The sequence below is a fragment of the Mycteria americana genome, chromosome 1, assembly GCF_035582795.1.
Source record: "Mycteria americana isolate JAX WOST 10 ecotype Jacksonville Zoo and Gardens chromosome 1, USCA_MyAme_1.0, whole genome shotgun sequence".
Classification (NCBI taxonomy): Eukaryota; Metazoa; Chordata; class Aves; order Ciconiiformes; family Ciconiidae; genus Mycteria; species Mycteria americana.
The window spans coordinates 145,152,665-145,160,231 of record NC_134365.1 but is presented as its reverse complement, the minus strand read 5'-3'; positions in this window follow the sequence as shown (position 1 = coordinate 145,160,231).

Sequence of the window (7,567 nt, the reverse complement as noted above, 5' to 3'; positions counted from 1 at the left end):
GAATAAAGAGAGGCTCTTCAAAGATGTGCTGGAAGATACTCCTTTGCCAGGAAAAGCAATAACTGAGCTCCTGAGTGAGGTGAAATATCTAGGTACTTCCAAAATCATCAGAAATGGTCCCTCAACTAGCCTGAGGCAGGTGTGGTATTCCAGCATGTTGAAACACTGGCTGGTCTTCCTCAAATCTGAGATTTCATTGTGCAGGACTGTACAGTACTTCATGCTTTGCAGTCAAGGAAAAGGACAAGTTTTTTCTTATCAGGCCAAATAAGTTTGGACAAACTTTTTTTAATTTCTTCAGTGTATCTCTACAATTTATCTTCCTCATTTATCCACACAGAAAGGGCAGAGTGTACATAAACAAAAATGTATGTATGCATATCTATATATACACATATGCAAAATAAAAACACAGGAAATCACAGAATCACAGAATCACAGAATCGTATAGGTTGGAAAAGACCTTTAAGATCATCGAGTCCAACCGTAAACCTAACACTACCAAGACCACCACTACACCATATCTCTAAGCACCTCATCCAAACATCTTTTAAATACCTCCAGGGATGGCGACTCAACCACTTCCCTGGGCAGCCTGTTCCAATGCTTGATAACCCTTTCAGTGAAGAAAAAATTCCCAATATCCAGTCTAAACCTCCCCTGGTGCAACTTGAGACCATTTCCTCTCGTCCTATCACTTGTTACCTGGGAGAAGAGACCGACCCCCACCTCTCTACAACCTCCTTTCAGGTAGTTGAAGAGAGCGATAAGGTCTCCCCTCAGCCTCCTTTTCTCCAGGCTAAACAATCCCAGCTCCCTCAGCCACTCCTCAGAAGACTTCTGCTCCAGACCCTTCACCAGCTTCGTTGCCCTTCTCTGGACACGCTCCAGCACCTCCATGTCCCTCTTGTAGTGGGGGGCCCAAAACTGAACACAGTATTCGAGGTGCGGCCTCACCAGTGCCGAGTACAGGGGCACAATCACTTCCCTAGTCCTGCTGGCCACACTATTTTTGATACAAGCCAGGATGCCATTGGCTTTCTTGGCCGCCTGGGCACACTGCTGGCTCATATTCAGGCGGCTGTCAACCAACACCCCCAGGTCCTTCTCTGCCAGGCAGCTTTCCAGCCACTCTTCCCCAAGCCGGTAGCGTTGCATGGGGTTGCTGTGGCCCAAGTGCAGGACCTTGCACTTGGCCTTGTTAAACCTCATACAATTGACCTCGGCCCATCGATCCAGCCTGTCCAGGTCCCTCTGCAGAGCCTTCCTACCCTCCAGCAGATCAACACTCCCACACAACTTGGTGTCATCTGCAAACTTACTGAGGGTGCACTCGATCCCTTCATCCAGATCATTGATAAAGATATTAAACAGGACTGGCCCCAGCACAGAGCCCTGGGGAACACCGCTTGTGACCGGCCGCCAACTGGATTTAGCTCCATTCACCACCACTCTTTGGGCCTGGCCATCCAGACAGTTCTTTACCCAGCGAAGAGTACACCCGTCCAAGCCATGAGCAGCCAGTTCCTCCAGGAGAATGCTGTGGGAAACCGTGTCAAAGGCTTTACTGAAGTCTAGATAGACAACATCCACAGCCTTTCCCTCATCCACTAGGCGGGTCACCTTGTCATAGAAGGAGATCAGGTTGGTCAAGCAGGACCTGCCTTTCCTGAACCCATGCTGGCTGGCTTGATCCCTTGGTTATCCTCTACATGCCGTGTGATGGCACTCAGGATGATCTGCTCCATCAGCTTCCCCGGCACCGATGTCAGGCTGACAGGCCTGTAGTTCCCCGGGTCCTCCTTCCGGCCCTTCTTGAAGATGGGCATCACATTCGCTAATCTCCAGTCAACTGGGACCTCCCCAGTTAGCCAGGACTGCTGGTAAATGATGGAAAGGGGCTTAGTGAGCTCTTCTGCCAGCTCCTTCAACACTCTTGGGTGGATCTCATCAGGCCCCATAGACTTGTGAGTGTCTAAGTGGTGCAGCAGGTCACTCACCATTTCCCCCTGGATTATGGGGGCTCCAGTCTGGTCCCCGTCCCTCTCTTCCAACTCCGGGGGCTCGGTACCCATAGAACAGTCGGCCCTGCTATTAAAGACTGAGGCAAAGAAGGCATTAAGTACCTCAGCCTTTTCCTCATCCTTGGTCACTGTGTGACCACAGTGACCAAATGCACACAGACACACACACACACACATATCTATCTAAAGAAAGAGAGAGGGTCATACAAATACATGTACACATACCAGGATCTGCACCTTTGGAGAAAATGGATATAAGTGCAGGATGTTACCCCTAATTTATAATTAATTTGATATAATGGCTTCATCCCAAGGTTTCTATCTGGGCATTTGGTCTAGGTGAAGACTGAAAGCAGATTATGATACAGACAGCCATGCTAAATAGCATGGCATAGGATTACTTTGGGAGTAAATCACTATAATCCAGGCTATTAGAAACTGGCCATAAGCAACAGCTGCTTACCTCCTCTTTTTTCCAAGGGCACTTAGACTTGCAGAACATCTCTAACAATGAGGATGGCACAATCCATTTGGATCTTGTTGAATGGGAGACAGACCTTAGCCATTTTGTTTTTCCCTTACCCAGGACCAGATTTGTACATTTCAGTCTGTATTTAGTAATACCTTGCTGCATATATAGGTTTATCATCTTCAATTGAATTTAACAGAAAGGTCGTAGCAAGGGTGGCAAAAGCTAGGACATTGTCAGCATGACCCAGCATAAGAAATTACTCTAAGCTACATTTTGCTCTCAAAGATGGTCTGACATCTCTAATTACTGCTAATTTTTGTTTTCCTCAGTTTGGTGGAAACCCATACAGTGTCAGGAAGCACAATTCCAGTCTTCAGTAATTGAATTTGGCCGATGGGCTGTGTCAGCCAGTATGAAGGAATCTCTAATGAGGAAGGGCTCAAGCCAATCTTTACTGAGTAAGTCTCCCATGATCAAGTAGTTTTGCTTCCTATATTTTTGTATGTTATGTATGCATGTGTTACCCTGTTTTATATGAGGTTAATCAGAGAGAAAAAAAAGAAGTCTTCTGATCTGCTTAACTAACGAATATTAAGCCTTTCAGCATTTGCTGTGTGCGATTATGCAAAAAGAGCCTGTTTCTTATTTGTTTTGCTTTTTATGAGCTGGGAATCTCCCTCAGATTCACTGACATGTTGCATGAATCACCAGGACTGTTTTTATTCTAATAATAGTTCTTTTCTAAAAGTTGAACTGGATAAGCTGAAAACTCTTAAACGTTGTCCAGCAGTTTACAAATGGAACTGAAGGCTGTAAGAGGAAACCGTAACAGGATACATTTTGTTTTAAAGGCTTGGCACCGCATAGCCCAAATACGTTCAAAATGAAGTCTGAAATACCAAAGAAGGTCACAACAAAGAAAACTCAAAACTCAGTCCCCCAAACCTTTTACTGAAGATAATTTTGATGCTGTGCGGGCATGTATCCAGAGTCTCACTCTCCATTTAACCCTTTACATGGCTTTCTCTCAACACAGCAAGAAACCATTTATATGAGTCAAAACACTATGATTGATGGAACAGCATGATATACAGCATAAGTTCATGGGGCCAAGAGGACCTTTGTTGTAAGTGTGTGTCTTACAGTGCTTCCCAGGGTACGCAAAATGTTCATTAATGAGGGGAAAAGGAATTTTCTTGAGACACTTGCTTTTCTTAAGTTATTGTTAGCTTCATGGCCACTATTAAGCATAATTGTGTGTTCAGTGTGCTGAGGTGACTAGGGTATAGATTAATGTTTCTTTTGTTGTGCAAGGTTATGAGAAATGCTAGGATACAGTCTGTTTGAGGGCAAGTCTTCAAGTCATCCAGGATACAGGGAAAAATCTGCGTAAATTCCTCTGGCCTTAGAAAGCTGCTACAAATTCAGTTCAAAGAGTTCCTCCTTTATAGTCTAGAGAATGTGCAATTAAGTCATAGTTTGTGAAAAACAATGAAAACTATTGTAAAAGATAATTTGCCTGAGTATTCTCTTTCTTACCAACTCTGCCTTTTATAAAGATAACACTTCTTCACTGGAATGATTATTAGCCTGTACAGCTTTCATGCTATCGAGAGGAATGAATACACTGTGCTTTGCACCAGGAGGTACTGGTTCATTATGATCCCAGTAAGAAAGGCACTCTGTAAAGTATATCTTAAAATGGCATTTATTAGAACTAGCGCTATAAAGAAAGAGAGGGTGGTATAGATAACTTTGCCTCCCTTCAGGTGCTGGAGACCCTGAGTTGTGCAGTACCAAACGGGCCTCTCATCAGGACGCAGCACGCTGCGCAGAGCCCATTGGGGCGTGGTAGTGCCCCAGTTTAGTCATTTGAGCTATTTTTTAAAAAGAAAACAACTCTATTCATCATTTCTACTGTCAAACAAAGAAGATATGCATGTGTGAACTTGTTGCTGCACTGTTAGATAAAGGCAAGGCCACGCAGGTGGTGTAATCGCCCGTACCGAGTGGGAGCTGTCTGCAGGCTCGTCTGTTGTAATTACTGGCCAAGTTTATCCTTCGGCCGAGGGATGTGAGCAGCACAAGGTGGGTCTGAAGGCCATGCTGTACGTGCAGCACAGCACAGCACAGCACAGCACAGCACGAGCCTGCACTTGCTCAGGTTAGCTGTGATGTGGGTCGCTGACTCCTCCATCTACAGCGGTCTCCTGGTCAGGGTCACTACATACAGTTGTAAATGTACACTTACATATGCTGCAGGAAAGCATTCACAAGACTATACAAAAGCATGTATATTGAACAGTTTAGAATCATTAGATACTAAGAGATTTTTTTCCTAGTTACTCACAGGGCAAAGTCAGATGAAATGTCAGGGCAAGCCTAGCAGTTTACTGCTGTTGGAAGAGGTGCTCCTCCTTCTCCTCGCTTCATTCCAGACCACTGCATATTTCCTTTCTCGCTCATGGGCCTTTCACTAGTTACTGGGATGAGCCAGTTCAGCTCACGAACCAGGCAGAAAACTATACACTCCACTCCCCCCCACCCCGATTAGTTTTTTAGCAAATTTATGAGTTGAACTGGCTGAGAGGGAGTCCACATTAACGAAGGAGCTGGTGTAAGGGATCTAGGGGAAATTTACTGCTGGAACAGGGAAAGCAGAGTGTGTTTGGGTTTTTTTGTAGCAGCAACCTAATAGATCAGGTCACTTCACCTTGCCTGACTGCGTTATAAGCAATCTTCTTGTCCACATACACATACCATATTGTATTACAGATGTGAGACCTAAAGATGATTCAAATACGTATTAATTAAATGTTGTGGGTTACAATACTTTACTAAGGATGTATTATGATAACATGCTGTTATAGTTTTTTAATAACTATGTACATTTATTTATGTACACACGCCTTCCATGGATACTGTAATAACAGTACAGTAATACAGTCACTATGACTGCCTAGTAAGACTTTTATTCAGATTTTAAGCAAGATACTAGCAGGATTTTTAAAAACAGCTGAACAGGCTAGTACCTGCCCTGCACAGTGTGAAGAAACTTTGACAAGGTGTTAGCTTTTTAAAAGAATACAATTAAATATTAACCGCCATTTTATATGAGAAAGGTCCCTTGTATCAAATATCCACGTCCCACTTGACATATTTTTCCTTTGCTTTCAAAATACTCAGATTTTCAATTTCCTTAACAGTTCCCAGGCCCACCTTATTGGAAAAAAAAAAAGTTTCAGTTAAGAAAATGTTAAGAATTTCTTTTTATAGGCAATTTGGAGTCCAAGTACTTTCCTATTGATTTTAGTGGGATGTTTTGCTTGTTAGCTCTACAGGAGCTGCATGCATTTGTCATCCTTGACTACAAGGCCTCTTTCCCCAGGTTAGTAAATATGGGTTTATGAAAATGTTGCTCATTTGGTCTGTTATCGTAATATTCCAGAGAAGCTCATAAAAGCACAGAGCAGTTCTCAGTAGGCAAGTATAGTGGCTTAGTCCATTGACCATCTGTGGTAGAAACAAGGAAAAAAATCTAGTTTTGAGTCAGAGCCCTAACGATTTTTTAACTAACACTGGGAGTAAAGGTGACTGTGAAGCCCATGCATGTGTTGTTAATTCAGGGGTTATGGAATACACATATGATGTCGGGTGTGCTTTGAGTGATACAGAGCACCACAGGAGGTAATTAGGTGTGACAGCACCACTTATTCTTTTAATTTTATAATCTGACTACCCATCTCAACTCATTCCACCCCCACACCTGTCAAGACTCACACTGCTGGCTGCCTTCTCCAGTCCCTGGCAGCTGGGAGACATCACGTATTTATGCCTCTTTCCCACTCGGTGATCTGGCACATCAGATGTGGCCAGTCTGTGAGTTCTTTGATATTATGGCCAGCTGTGCTTGACGAATGGGGTCATGGAGCAGGGAAGAAGCCATAGTGCGGTACTGCTGCCAGCACGCATTTCCCTTTATGGAGGCCCCACATTCAAAGAAGTGCTTAGTAGGTGGTACACAGCTGCAGTCCAATGTCATAGCATCTGCAGTCCAGTGTCATAGCATCTGCAGTCCAGTGTCATAGCATCTTCCCTGTCACATCACCCCAGGTGTCAGATGCATCACTCTCACCGTATGAAGAGTAACAGTGTGTCTTGCCTATGGGGAGGAAAGAAACATGAGATGTCTACCTCCCAGGCAAAAAAAGTTTGCTTACCCAAAAGAATAAGTAGAGGGTCAGAACTTCCCATGTGCAAAAGACTCCACTGAAAAATAAGAATGTCCTCAATTACCGCCACATTGTCTCTCTATTGATCACACTCTCTTTCTCTATTACATCACCTATGAAACTCAACTTCCTTCCAAAGAAAGAGATGGAGATGCTCACAGAATGGGTGAATATTTTGGGTGGCTTTTCAGCCATGCTCAGTCAATTTATGGCAGGTGACATTCTAACACAGATATTTACCAAACTTAGTAACGTTTATGCTAACGAATTCTTCAGTGCTGGTGTTACTGGATTGAAACAGCAAGAAAACGTTTGCAGGGAAAAATACCTTTTGTTAGGAATAGCTGCAAAAATTACACAAGTCTTTAGGGCACACAAACCAATCTTCAACTTTATACATCAAGAACTGGCAACAGCTCTAGCAAGCCACTATTTTTACTACAAGATGATAATTCTCCATGATCTACTTCATGTGTTTCCCCACTGCGTGCAATGGCTTCTGTCTTATTATTTATCTTTTCGGGAAACATTTTTTTTGGGATGATTAATGGAGTGTTAATTGTTCTCTGTGAGGACTTACACTGCATTCCATCGTTCAAAACACAGTATTGGTCAAGTTGCAAACAATAAAAGAGAATGAATGAGAGTACAAGACATACATGTGCTCGTACAGCTTTTAGGATATTTTCATGTTAGTTGTCTACATTGAAAGATGGTGAATGCTTATTTGAAAACATATGAATAAATAAAACCCAGGTTGGGTAAAATAAATACCTGAAGTCCTTCCAGTTCTTTAGTTCTACTCTGTGCAACTCTGTGAATAGTCCGGTGCGAGATGC